The sequence below is a fragment of the Salvelinus alpinus genome, chromosome 23, assembly GCF_045679555.1.
Source record: "Salvelinus alpinus chromosome 23, SLU_Salpinus.1, whole genome shotgun sequence".
NCBI classification, from domain to species: Eukaryota; Metazoa; Chordata; class Actinopteri; order Salmoniformes; family Salmonidae; genus Salvelinus; species Salvelinus alpinus.
Genome location: NC_092108.1, coordinates 27,466,984 through 27,479,925, shown reverse-complemented (window position 1 = coordinate 27,479,925; position 12,942 = coordinate 27,466,984). Strand labels below are relative to the sequence as shown.

Sequence of the window (12,942 nt, the reverse complement as noted above, 5' to 3'; positions counted from 1 at the left end):
TACAGCCTTATTTTAAAATTGATTAAATATACCTTTTTCCCATCAATCTACACACAATACCCCATAATGACAAAGCGAAAAAGTTTGGAATGTAGAAAAAAATATTTGCATAAGTATTCAGACCCTTTGCTATGTAACTAGAAATATAGCTCAGGTGCATCCTGTTTCCATTGATCATCCTTGAGATGTATCTACAACTTGATTGGAGTCCACCTGTGGTAAATTCCATTGATTTGACATGATTTGGAAAGGCACACACCTGTCTATATAAAAGTCCCACAGTTGACAGTGCATGTCAGAGCAAAAACCAAGCCATGGGGTCAAAGGAATTGTCGGTAGAGCTCAGAGACAGAATTGTGACGAAGCACAGATCTGGGGAAGGGTACCAACATTTTTTGCAGCATTGAAGGTCCCCAAGAACACAGTGGTCTCCATCATTCTGAAATGGAAGAAGTTTGGAACCTCCAAGACTCTTCCTAGAGCTGGCCGCCCGGCCAAACTGCGCAATCGGGGGAGAAGGGCCTTGGTCAGGGAGGTGACCAAGAACCCGATGGTCACTCTGACAGAGCTCCAGAGTTCCTCTGTGGAGATGCGAGAACCTTCCAGAAGGACAACCATCTCTGCAGCACTCCACCAATCAGGCCTTTATGGTAGAGTGGCCAGACGGAAGCCACTCCTCAGTAAAAGGCACATGACAGCCCGCTTGGAGTTTGCCAAAAGTCACCTAAATGACTCTCAGACCATGAGAAACAAGATTCTCTGGTCCGATGAAACCAAGATTGAACTCTTTGGCCTGACTGCCGAGCGCCACGTCTGGAGGAAACATGGTACCTACGGTGACGCGTGGTGGCAGCATCATGCTGTGGGAATGTTTTTCAGTGGCAGGGACTGGAAGATGAGTCAGGAACGAGGGAGAGATGAACGGAGCAAAGTACAGATAGATCCTTGATAAACCTGCTCCAGAGCACTCAGGTTCTCAGACTGGGGCCAAGGTTCAACAGGACAACGACCCAAGACAACGCAGGAGTGTCTTCGGGACAAGTCTCTGAATGTCCTTGAATGGCCCAGCCAGAGCCCGGACTTAAACCCGATCGAACATCTCTGGAGAGACCTATAGCTGTTTAGCGACGCTCCCCATCCAACCTGACAGAGCTTGAGAGGATCTGCAGAGAAGAATGGGAGAAACTCCCCAAATATAGGTGTGCCAAGCTTGTGGCATCATACCCAAGAAGACTCAAGGCTGTAATCACTGCCAAAGGTGCTTCAACAAAGTACTGAGTAAAGGGTCTGAATACTTATGTAAATGTGATTTCAGTTTTTTATTTATAATACATTTACAAAAATGTCTAAAACCCTGTTTTTGCTTTGTCATTATGGGGTCCTGTGTGTAGATGGGGGGGGGGGGGGGACGATTTAATCCATTTTAGAATAAGGCTGTAATGTAATGTAAAAAAAAAAATGGAATGTCAAGGGGTCTGAAAACTTTCCAAATGCACTGTACATTGTAAATGTATCACCATAGACACTCTTGCTCATCTCAACATAGTGCATCAGCAAATGTTTGGCATAATCAAGGTCATGTCTCTTCCTGTCATCTGAATCTAGCAAAATTGACATGCCTACACCGCAGGACATAATGGTGATAGACCTCTTTGAAAACAACATCCTTCAATACTATTGGACACGTGTAGAGCAAAGACTGCCTGTACTCAGTGGCCTTCCATCGGTCAAGTTCTGCCAGTGACAGAGGTTGTCAGGCAAATTCTTTTGGCAATAAGCCTCAAAAGGAGTTCAGAGCCTCTGATAGTTTAGTTTTCTGAGAGGAAGATGGTCTGCATATTCTTGGACCTCGTTTAAGGAAAATCAACATCCTCATGACACCTAAGCACACCATATGAATACAATCTAATGGAAACCCTGAAATACAAGAAACGCCGGTGTCTATCAATGGAGATGCAGCCACAGTCTTTGATGGCTAGCCATATAGGCCAGCCATCATTTATCTCCCCTCAGAGTGCAACACTATCCTTCAGTTCCAAGAGCCTTTACTCTGATATCTTTCACATGCAAAATATCCAGTATAGAATTTGATACATTTTAGCATGGCTCGCACTGATGCATCAAAGAAAAGCTTTGATTGTGACATGGTAATGACAATTTGTCAGATTGATACCTGAAACTATGAGCACATTCAACTCAGGACACCAGTCAGGTAATCATCCATAGGGACTGGCTTATCCTCTCCAGTGAATAAGGCAACAACGATTAAAGCTGCATAAAATAGGCCAAAGTTGGCAGCTAGATGATTTGGAGAGGGCACACCAACATTGATTATCAAATCCTCAATGAAATCTGAATGCTCAGCGTCTTCACTATACTCTGCTCAACACCATAATATGGATAGTTACCAGAGGTGTGGACTCGAGTCAGACTCGAGTCACAAATATGATGACTTGCAACTCGACTTTGACTTTAACACCAATGACTCGTGACTTAACTTGGACTTGAGCCTTTTGACTCGAACTGACTTGATACCCTCCCCAAACTGACTTGATACCCTCCCCAAGCCCAAATATAAAAAATGATGCTATTAAAAAAAGTGTGCAGTGCATCAACTCTTCATTTAAGGGATTACAGTTTGAATCGGACAATAGCCAATCAAATTGTGCCAGCTGAGAAAAAGTTGCGGTTGGCAGTACAGAGGAACATCGGCGAGAGAATTCAGATGGAGCTCTTGGAAAGATGATACCCAAAATTATTATTTTCAGATATAAAGACTACGCTCTATCAACAAAAAAACGGATTGCAACTTGAAAAACATGCGTGAAGAAAATGACAGACGAAGGCGCAACAACTTCCAACTTTGTTTGACGTTTGAAGCTGCACAAAGAACGGTAAGTCGTGGCTAATATAGCCGATGTTAAATCAATGAGCCTCCACACAGTCAGTCAGTGCGGGAACGTGATCATTGCACCCAAGATTGAGCTACATCTGGCTTGGCAGTTGGTAGCCTAAATCCTGCCTGATGTAACCCCAGTTCCAAAAGCCATTGACTAATGTTAGCCTACTGTAACCCCCTACTGTAACCCCAGTTGAGTGTGTGTGTGTGTGTGTGTGTGTGTGTGTGTGTGTGTGTGTGTGTGTGTGTGTGTGTGTGTGTGTGTGTGTGTGTGTGTGTGTGTGTGTGTGTGTGTGTGTGTGTGTGTGTGTGTGTGTGTTAAGGTTGGACAATTGTGTACAAGCCTTACATCGCCCCATAGCGATCCTCGATTGTTGATCGCTATTGGGGGGGGGGGGGGTCTTTCTTATGGCTACCCATGTATTTCCATGGAAATATAAAGTTTATTATTAAAGTAATAAATATATTTTTAAAAGCATTCATGATTTGCGTAAATGTAATATACTAACTATTACTCTTGTTAAAAGTATGAAATGGTATTACATTTGTTGAAGAGCACATTATGTCTTGTTTAGTACTCGAAACGCAAAGTTTAGGACTTGAGACTTGACTTGATACTTGTCGGTCTTGACTTGAGACTTGACTCGGACTTGCCTGTCTTGATTTGGGACTTGACTTGGGACTTGAGTGCTAAGACTTGAGACTTACTTCTGACTTGTAAAACAATGACTTGGCCACACATTTCTCAATAGGGTTGTACTCTCTGGGTGCATGCTAGCCAGCAGATCTGACCCACTTGCTTACAGCTGCACTAGGGTCGGATAGACTTCCTGTGTTAAGATATCGCAGAGTCAGAGTGAGATGTCTCTGAAAAATATACCTCAATAAGAAATGCTTCGTACTCCGAATTGTCCCAACTGTTACCCGGAGGTGATTGAACGACTGCTGCTTAACTAACAGTTGTTCAATCTTCTTGTGTAAGAGTTGGAATAATGGGACAATTCAGGGTACAACGCTTTTTTTAAATTGAGATACGTTTTCCCTTGACATATCTTGCTCCAGCTCCGCAGTGTCTTAATCTACACAGGAAGTCTGTCCAAACCTCGTGCAGTTGTACACAAGCGGGTCAGATCTGCTGGCTAGGTGTATGCATCTTTTGGAACATTAAGCCCCTCTTGGAGAATTACCAATAAACAACTTACCCAAGATGCCAGCTTCACACATATACCACCCGTTGTTGCAGTTTGAGAAGTTGCTGCTTCACACACTATCAGACGACCACTCAATCACATCACTATCAAACAACCTTTCAGTATGATCACTTGTAACACTGGAGGAGGTGTCACTCAAGTTACCATCTACACTAGTATCAGTAGAAATGTCAGATGTACGTTATTGCTAGACTCTGCCAGAGCTACAGTAAAACATCCGCATGGAATTTACACCACCGTTTATGATAAGCCAGAGCTAAATTGCAGTAATCCAACAAAAAATCAAACTAAGTACCATTTGCATTCATAGTTGACAAAATTATTGTGTCTTACCTCTTCAGCCATTGTCGTCTTCTCCATATGCCTTGATTAGCTTGAAATTGGTTGTGCTCTGTGTTAATGATCATAGGATACCCATACTAATAAGGCAATCATGTCAATCGGGTGCATCTCTCAGACGATGTCACGAACCGGTTAACAAGCAGCATACCACCCTGCATCTCACTGCTGGCTTGCTTCTGAGGCTAAGCAGGTTTGGTCCTGGTCAGTCCTTGGATGGGAGATAAGATGCTGCTGAAAGTGGTGTTGGAGGGCCAGTAGGAGGCACCCTTTCCTCTGGTCTAAAAAACATCCCAATACCCCAGGGCAGTGATTGGGGACATTGCACTGTGTAGGGTGCGGTCTTTCAGATGGGACATTGAATGGGTGTCCTGACTCTCTGTGGTCACTAAAGATCCCATGGCACTTTGTGTAAGAGTAGGGGTGTTAACCCTGGTGTCCTGGCTAAATTCCCAATCTGGCTGTCACCGTATTCTCTCCCCTGTAACTATTCCCCAGGTTGTTGCTGTAAATGAGAATGTATTTTCAGTCAACTTACCTGGTAAAATAAAAACAAGACCTGTTTTTCACTAGTGTGGCAACACTTCATGCAATGTAAATCACAAAACATTATATGGCAACTTAGCCCTATAAATAGAATGCCAAATTCATGATAATAAATGTGGATTTGTCTTATCCATATATATTATGAATAACATATTTATAAAGACAATATCTAATGGCAAAAGTGTATTATTAATATCATGAATTTGGCATCCTATTTATAGGGCTACTGATTGTATACTTATCTACACATTGAAATGATGGTGTGCTTTGGGCAAATCAGATGTCAATGTACTACTACATTGAGTGTAGCCTACATAAACCCAACCTCACTATGAATGTACTTTCACATAGATTATGGAAAATAAGTTAGCTTTCAACTATTCAATGTTAAGGTAGAGCATAGGTATGCAAATGAGTGTGAAAGCTGATCAATGTTTTTTGTGTTGACATGATAGCTCAGTAGAAATGAACACAGCTTGTTTCCAAAGCTAAGTAGGGTACATAGAGGTAAGCATCTGGATGGTGGACATGTTCTCCTCATATACCAATAGGAGTCACTGTTAAGGCAGGAATTGTTGACTGTGGCTACAGATTTGATTTAAATATACCTCTAGGTATCTCTTTATTTTGGTTGATGGCATGACATTGAAATAATGACGTTGATTCAAACATACCATTTCACTATCAACATTGAAACAAGGTCAAATAAAATATGTCTAATCAAATATGAAATTCAACATTATTTCAACCACCCACCTATAGGATAAAAAGAAAAATAGGATGAAAAACAAATGTTGATTAAACAGTGACAATATACAAAAATGTCAACATCTAAAATATTATCAAAATGGGACATGGACTGGATGTTGCATGTTCAACATATTTACATAACCACATGACTTGAATTGTGTTGTAATTTCCACTTAGATTCTACATTCGATTTTTTACCATTCTATGTGGAATTTTCAATGCAGTTTCAACGTATATATAGTTTTGATGATTATGTGTAAATTAAATTGATGTAACAACCTGTTAGTCAGGTTAAATCATTGTATTTAAGTTGAAGTTTTACCCTAATGTCAATGTTTGCAATGCTGATTGAAATTATATGAAAACAGTACTGGTTGATGACTATTTGCAAATCCAGATTCAACGTGATAATGCATTGACAAATTATGTTGAAACAACATTGATTCAACCAGACTGTGCCCAGTGGGTTACTGTAATAGTTTTCCAATAAAGTATTTCTCACGCAATAATTTTGCTAGGAATGTCTGGGAGTGGTCTGAGTGGGGAGGGGAAAAGCGAAAACTTGCTGTTTTTGACAGAGGTTTGGAACCCTCTTCGTTATTAGTCTATATTAACTAAGCCAAAACTCTGCCCATGTAAAACCTGCTGATTATAAGGTCCTGTGTAGATTGTATTTTCAACCAGCAACTATCAGGAAATAACAATGATAAAACAAATTCCACACTTTTACAGTGTGAGATTCATCAGCTTTTGTACAATATGATTATAATTTTTTTATTTAAAAAATGCATTTTGACTGCACCGTGCCTTTAATAAAACCAACATTTTGGCACCTTATCCTTTGCCTCCTGCTGCCTGCCTGCCTTCCCTTGAGACCGTTAAACCTTTTCACACACTGAGCCAAGCTTATTATTAATAACCAGTATTATTTTGGTCCCCTGTCTGTGTGTCTGTCATTGTAGAGGATTATTTTCAGTGCAGTGCCAACCTCATTTCACAGATCCCGAAGATGAGATAGTTTTCTCCCGACTCCCTCTTTGCTCAGGATCTGGTTATCAAATCTCTGGAGGCAGACTGGTAGGCAACTGAAAGTTGATAAGTGGTACCAATTTTCCTTATTTATTACAGCAGTTTATATTATATTAGTTCATTTTTAATGCCCTTTTTTCCTTGCTGTTCACCACATGTAGGCCAATGTGAATTTGAGCTATCTTTAGACACTATCTGCAGTATGCATGACACCTGCCTTTTACAGGTGTCAAGAACATAATTCGAATAATTTGTACACTGCAAATTGACCACAACTAAGCCCCAAAACAGATTTAAAAATAATCATAATTTCATACCTTGATTACATTGAGTTATGATCACATTTGTCTCTTTTTTTATTTGTGGGAATATTTGGGAACAGATTTCCTAAATTAACAGGTTTTCCTGAATTACATTATTCTTTTATGAATTCCTGGTGTCTTTTCTGACCCAAAACTAAAATCCTTTCTTTGGGAGGCCCCCAAAAAATCACTCACGGAACGGTTTTGGCTCACGGGCAGCAAGTTACCGATCCCTGCAATAAAACATGCATATTTTCCAACCGACGTTTACCTGATTGACTTCAAAGCATTAAAGTTTAATGGACACAGATGTTATTTTGTAAGGCAAAATTGTGCTGTCCTCTTTAATACAAAATAAAAAAAATCTTTATAATTTATTAGGTATGGCACAGCAAAGTAGCAAAACATTATGATGTTGTACTATTATTATTAAGTCTATTTTTCTTTTTAAGGTCGGGACATACAGATGAGTTTTTCCACCAAACTTCTGATTTAACATTCTGTCATAAAGAGCACATGTTCAACTGACCAGAGTCGACGTGTAAGAATATACAGTAGTCCATAGGCCATGTGTATACGCCTATTAGAGTGACATCACTGAAGAGAGCATTCTATTCTTGTCAAGCAACATTTCTGCTTAGATCTTCACAGTCTAAAGCAGTGGTTCCCAAACTGTTTATAGTCCCGTACCCCTTCTGTCACGTTGTGTATGTAGGTGGCAGGGAAGTCAAGCGCAGGAGAATTAAACTTGGTATAAATGGAGTATTTTAATAACTTAAAACATAAACTCCAAAACCAAAGTCCATAATAAAATAAATGTGGGTACAAGAACCCGTCGCACACAAATCCATGAAACATGAACATAACAATAAACGAACAAACAAAACGTGAAGAAAATGCAGTTCTCACAGGCACTACACAAAAACAAGATCCCACAAAGCACAAAGAGGAAATGGCTGCCTAAATATGATCCCCAATCAGAGACAACGATAAACAGCTGCCTCTGATTGGGAACCATACCAGGCCAACATAGAAATACAATCACCTAGATGACCCACCCTAGTCACACCCCGACCTAACCAACATAGAGAATAAAAAGCTCTCTATGGTCAGGGCGTGACACCTTCAAACATTCAACCTCCAGCTGCGTACCCCCTCTACCACCAGGGTCAGTGTACTCTCAAATTTTGTTTTTTGCCATCATTGTAAGCCTGCCACACACACACACTATACGATACATTTATTAAACATAAGAATGAGTGTGAGTTTTTGTCGCAACCCGGCTCATGGGAAGTGACAAAGAGCTCTTATAGGACCAGGGCACAAATAAGAATATAATAATAATCAATAATTTTGCTCCTTATTTAACCATCTTACATATTAAACCTTATTTGTTCATGGAGAATTGTGAATAACTCACCACAGGTTAATGAGAAGGGTGTGCTTGAAAGGATGCACATAACTCTGCAATATTGTATTGGAGAGAGTCTCAGTCTTAAATCACAGTCTGTGCCTGTATTTAGTTTCATGCTAGTGAGGGCCGAGAATCCACTCTCACATAGGTACGTGGTTGCAAAGGGCATCAGTGTCTTAACAGCGCGATTTGCCAACATCCCCAGTCCTTTATTCCACCAACCCACCCATCCCTACCACCCACCCACCCAACCAAGGCATCATACTAAAAAACAGCACAACAACAATGACAGAAACAAATAAACAAAAAAAATGATGCAATTAATTAAATAAATAAGATGCACAAAAGAGAAAATAAAATACAATGAATACAATAATATAGGTGTCACAATAATAATGGAATCCTGTTGACACACTGTAGCCACTGACATGACATCTGCCTATACTGAAAAAAACTATCGCCATTCTCCACTAGCAGAACAAACACCATCTGTCCCATAACAGCGTCCCCCAGTCCTGGCCCCCATCCATGCCCCCGCATCCAACGCACTCGACTCCAGTCAGAAGTTTGGTCATGAGTTGGTCAATTTAACCAAGTGTGCCGACGCTGGGGAAAGAACAAAGACTTGCACCCCCCAGGACCAGGAGAATCCAGTCCATACAGAAAAAAAGAACAAAGATAATTAAACAGGTATGACAGTACCAGTGGATTCCTATTAAGACATCACAGCCACTTACACAGGACATGACTGCCTATACTGGCATGTGAAAGCTAAACTATGTGAAAGATAGGCTCTCTACATGTTCCAAGAAAGGGGACCACGTCAGGCCAAACTTCTCTCGGGAGCCCCGCACAGCGTCTCTAACCATTTCTAGTGGCAGACATCACCTCCTTAACCCACTGTGTAAGAGAAGGAGGTCCTGCCGACTTCCAATTAAAGAGGATAAGACAGTGAGCTAGAAGTGAAGGAACTGCTACTGCATTAGTCTGGTGGGTGGTAACAGTAGAAGCCAAAGGTGGTATGCCAAAAATAGCAGTGAACAGATTGGGGCCAACAGTTTTGTTGCATAGATGTGAAAATGCCTTAAATATGGGATCCCAAAACCCCCTCAGAGATTGGCATGGCCAAAACATATGCCCCACAGTTGCTGGACTCTGATGGCATCTCAAACACTTTGGGTCCACATTTGGATATATATTTGCCAGTTTGTCATTTGAGTAATGAGACTGTGTAAGACTGAATGAGTCCATGCCTTATGCAAAATGACGCTCTATACTACGTTGTCATATCTCATCGGGTAGCTCGCCACCCCTGTCGTGTTCCCATGCAGACTTGGTATTTGCGCAGAAAGGCGGAATAATGTTCTGTATCATAGGGGTTAAGGTCTAAGCACCTCTCAACTTGAATATTTGCAGGCAGGAGCGGAAATGAAGGAACATGTTTTTTTAGCAAAGCTGCAAGTTTGGAGATACCTAAAAAAGTGGGTATTGGGAATATTATGGTCAACCCTCAGAGTTTTGAATGAGACAAATGTGTTATCAAGGTCAGTAAAAAACACCAGGCCATTCCTTTGTCAGGACTGGAATGCAGTGTCTATCTGCGAGGCTGGGAAGAGATGATTAGATGTTAATGGGGAGAAGCAGCTTGTTTGGTTAAGTCTAAAGTGATTTTGGAACTGGGACCAGATTTTAAGGGAGTTCTTGACAATGGGATTCAAAATATGGGTGCCGAGGTTTATAGGCAGTGGGGAGCACAGGAGCGAGACCGGAGAAGTTAGAAGACTTGACTGTAACTCCATGATAGCCCAAGTTGGACCATCCTTGTTTTCAAATGTGGAAACCAAATAAACACATTTAGAAATATTTTCTGAACAGTAGTAGTTGAAGAAGTTTTAGGTCTCTCTTGATATACCTTCCTCATTCTTGGATTTGACTTCCAAAGGAAGTTGGAAATGCAGCTGTCCAGTTGTTTGAACATTGACTTTGGCAGAAAAAAAATAATGATTTGGAATAAGTACAAAAACCTAGAATAAGTACAAAAACCTGGAATAAGTACAAAAACCCATTAACTCTGTCAAGACCGTCATCTTGACAGAGTTAATGCGACCTGCTAATGAAATGGGAAGAGATGACCACCTTATGAAATCCTGCTTATTGCGCTCCAGGTGTGTTTTGAAATTTTGTTTCGTTTTTTCTGCAGTTGGGTTAATACAACACAGTTTAATTCAAATGTATATAAATTGTACTCATTGGTTATATCTATGAAATACAATGTTTATAGAAAATCTTGGAGTGATTTTGAGAATAAACAAAACCAATTTATATAGAAGCTGTATTTGTCTCTTCAACCCCGTTACCATCTTCAACACCATTACCCTACTCTCAACCCTGTCACATGACCATTTTTGTGATAAAATACTGGAACGTTTATGAAATATGAATTTAATGTTTGTTGAGCTCAGTCTGAAATATTTACAGTAATCCTGAGAATATTGATTTTAGTTAAAATTCTGAAGTGAAACCATACTTTTAATAAAACAATGATGAGGCTGCTGACACACAAGCGTCCATTTCAGGCTTTAATATAGCAAAAGTGTGAGATGTTATATATATTTTATATTTGCAATTATTGAATTAATTTGAGGGACTTATGGTAAATGTTGATTTTATTACAAGTATCTTTTATAATCACACTCAGACAACGTCCATATTGTCCATAACTGGGTTGAAAACAAATGGTGTCCATATCAGAAGATAATGAATAATAATAGGTCTTTGATGCCTGAGATGGGAAAATATGTTTTCTTGGAGGTTAAATATGTCCTTCATGTCATGGGGTGTTCAAATTTTAATTTTATTTTGGTAAACAAATAAAAAAATGTGAAAGTCCAAATGGTACCGTTCTGGTGGAATGACCCACACATACAAACGACAACATCATACAAACATCAACTACATCACACCTGCCCAGACCCACTTTAAGTATATGCTTTTTAAGATGATTGTTGAGAAAAGTATTGTCCAACCCATCACCACTGCACCCTCATATGCCATGTCTTGAAATAGGAAGACAGGCAAATTAAAAGTACATTTACATTGTAATACTTCTGACAGCAATCTTTCCAACGACACCCTCAATTCCTATTGTGGCACGTCTATATTTCTCAAATGTTAACTATTCTTTTATCACAAAATGATTTCCTCTTTTTCTTCTTGAAACATGTGTTGAGCATCTTCTTCTTGTTCATCAAAAGCATCTGTAGATTCCGGAATGCCATGAAGGACATTTTGACCAGGAGCCAGTTTGAGGCCTACCTCAGACACAACTGGAGTGACTTCTCTCTAAGTAAGTTCCCCTGTTTAGCTTTACCATTCCGGTATTTGACTTGTGGTGTAGCTAATGCTATTAGGGATAGATTTAGAGTTAGGGTTGACAGTTTATCCTCTGTCGCCCATCTAGTAACAAAGGTGTCTTTTCCCATGTTTCTCAGAGTGCATGCCGTTAATGAAAATGAGACCCTAGTCTCAGTATGACTTCTCTGTCAAAATAAAGGTTTAAAAAAAAAATGGAAAGCCAGCAGATTGAATCAGTCAATGGCAGATGGAGACTCCTCCCACTTGAAAAGGTGGGTCGACAACCACAAACTGATAGTGGTGGAATTCCAAGTCAACGATCTGTCATTTTACCTGGAGCGAGAGAGTAGACTATTGATGATTGTTTATTTTATCATTGAATATGGAGATGATTTTATGGAGAAGGATTGTTTACTAACTTGAACTGAATTGTTCAGTCAACTGAATATGGAAAACGTATTAATATTTTATGAATATTTTGCCTACTTACCATAATTGGTTCGATAAGTGACAGAGGAACTCTTTTTGTGTTTGTGTCTACTGTGAGGGAGTGTTCGTGTCAGGAACATGGCCGACTCAGGCCCTATAATGGCATCAGTGGGCATGAAGTGGAGAATCACCATGCCCTCCTCCACCAGAAAGCTGAAATGATCTGCAAACTGTTCCTCAAGTCAGAGATCTCTCCCGAACTCTTACTAACTCATACTTTGACTGTACTGTATCCCACCCCTCTCAGTCCCCCTGACCTCCCATAGGAACGTTCTTAACATATTAGAGCTGATCAATAACATGTGAAGTACTTACCTTGCTATTTACATTGCAATTCAAGGAGGATGATATTAGATTAAAAACTAATGAGAAACAGATATTGTTATAATTCCATAATTTTAAATCCTCTATGTCCATCTCATCTATCTCATGATTCTGATTTACCGGTATCTGATAGTGTCCTCATTGTCTCCTATAGATCAACATAGCAGAGTGTGCCAGGGAGTCCATCCAGCAGGCCTTTGCCATGGGCTGGGCAACATGGACCGAGGACTCTTCTATGAAGCTATTATGGCTATCTTCCCTAACCTCATCTTATGTTGGAAAAGT

At 40.1% G+C, this 12,942-nt stretch overlaps 1 pseudogene; it reads left to right on the top strand.

The window, feature by feature from the left end:
* The window catches only part of LOC139551249 (uncharacterized), a 48,885-nt pseudogene that overhangs the window by 10,017 nt on the left and 25,926 nt on the right, over window positions 1–12,942 (top strand).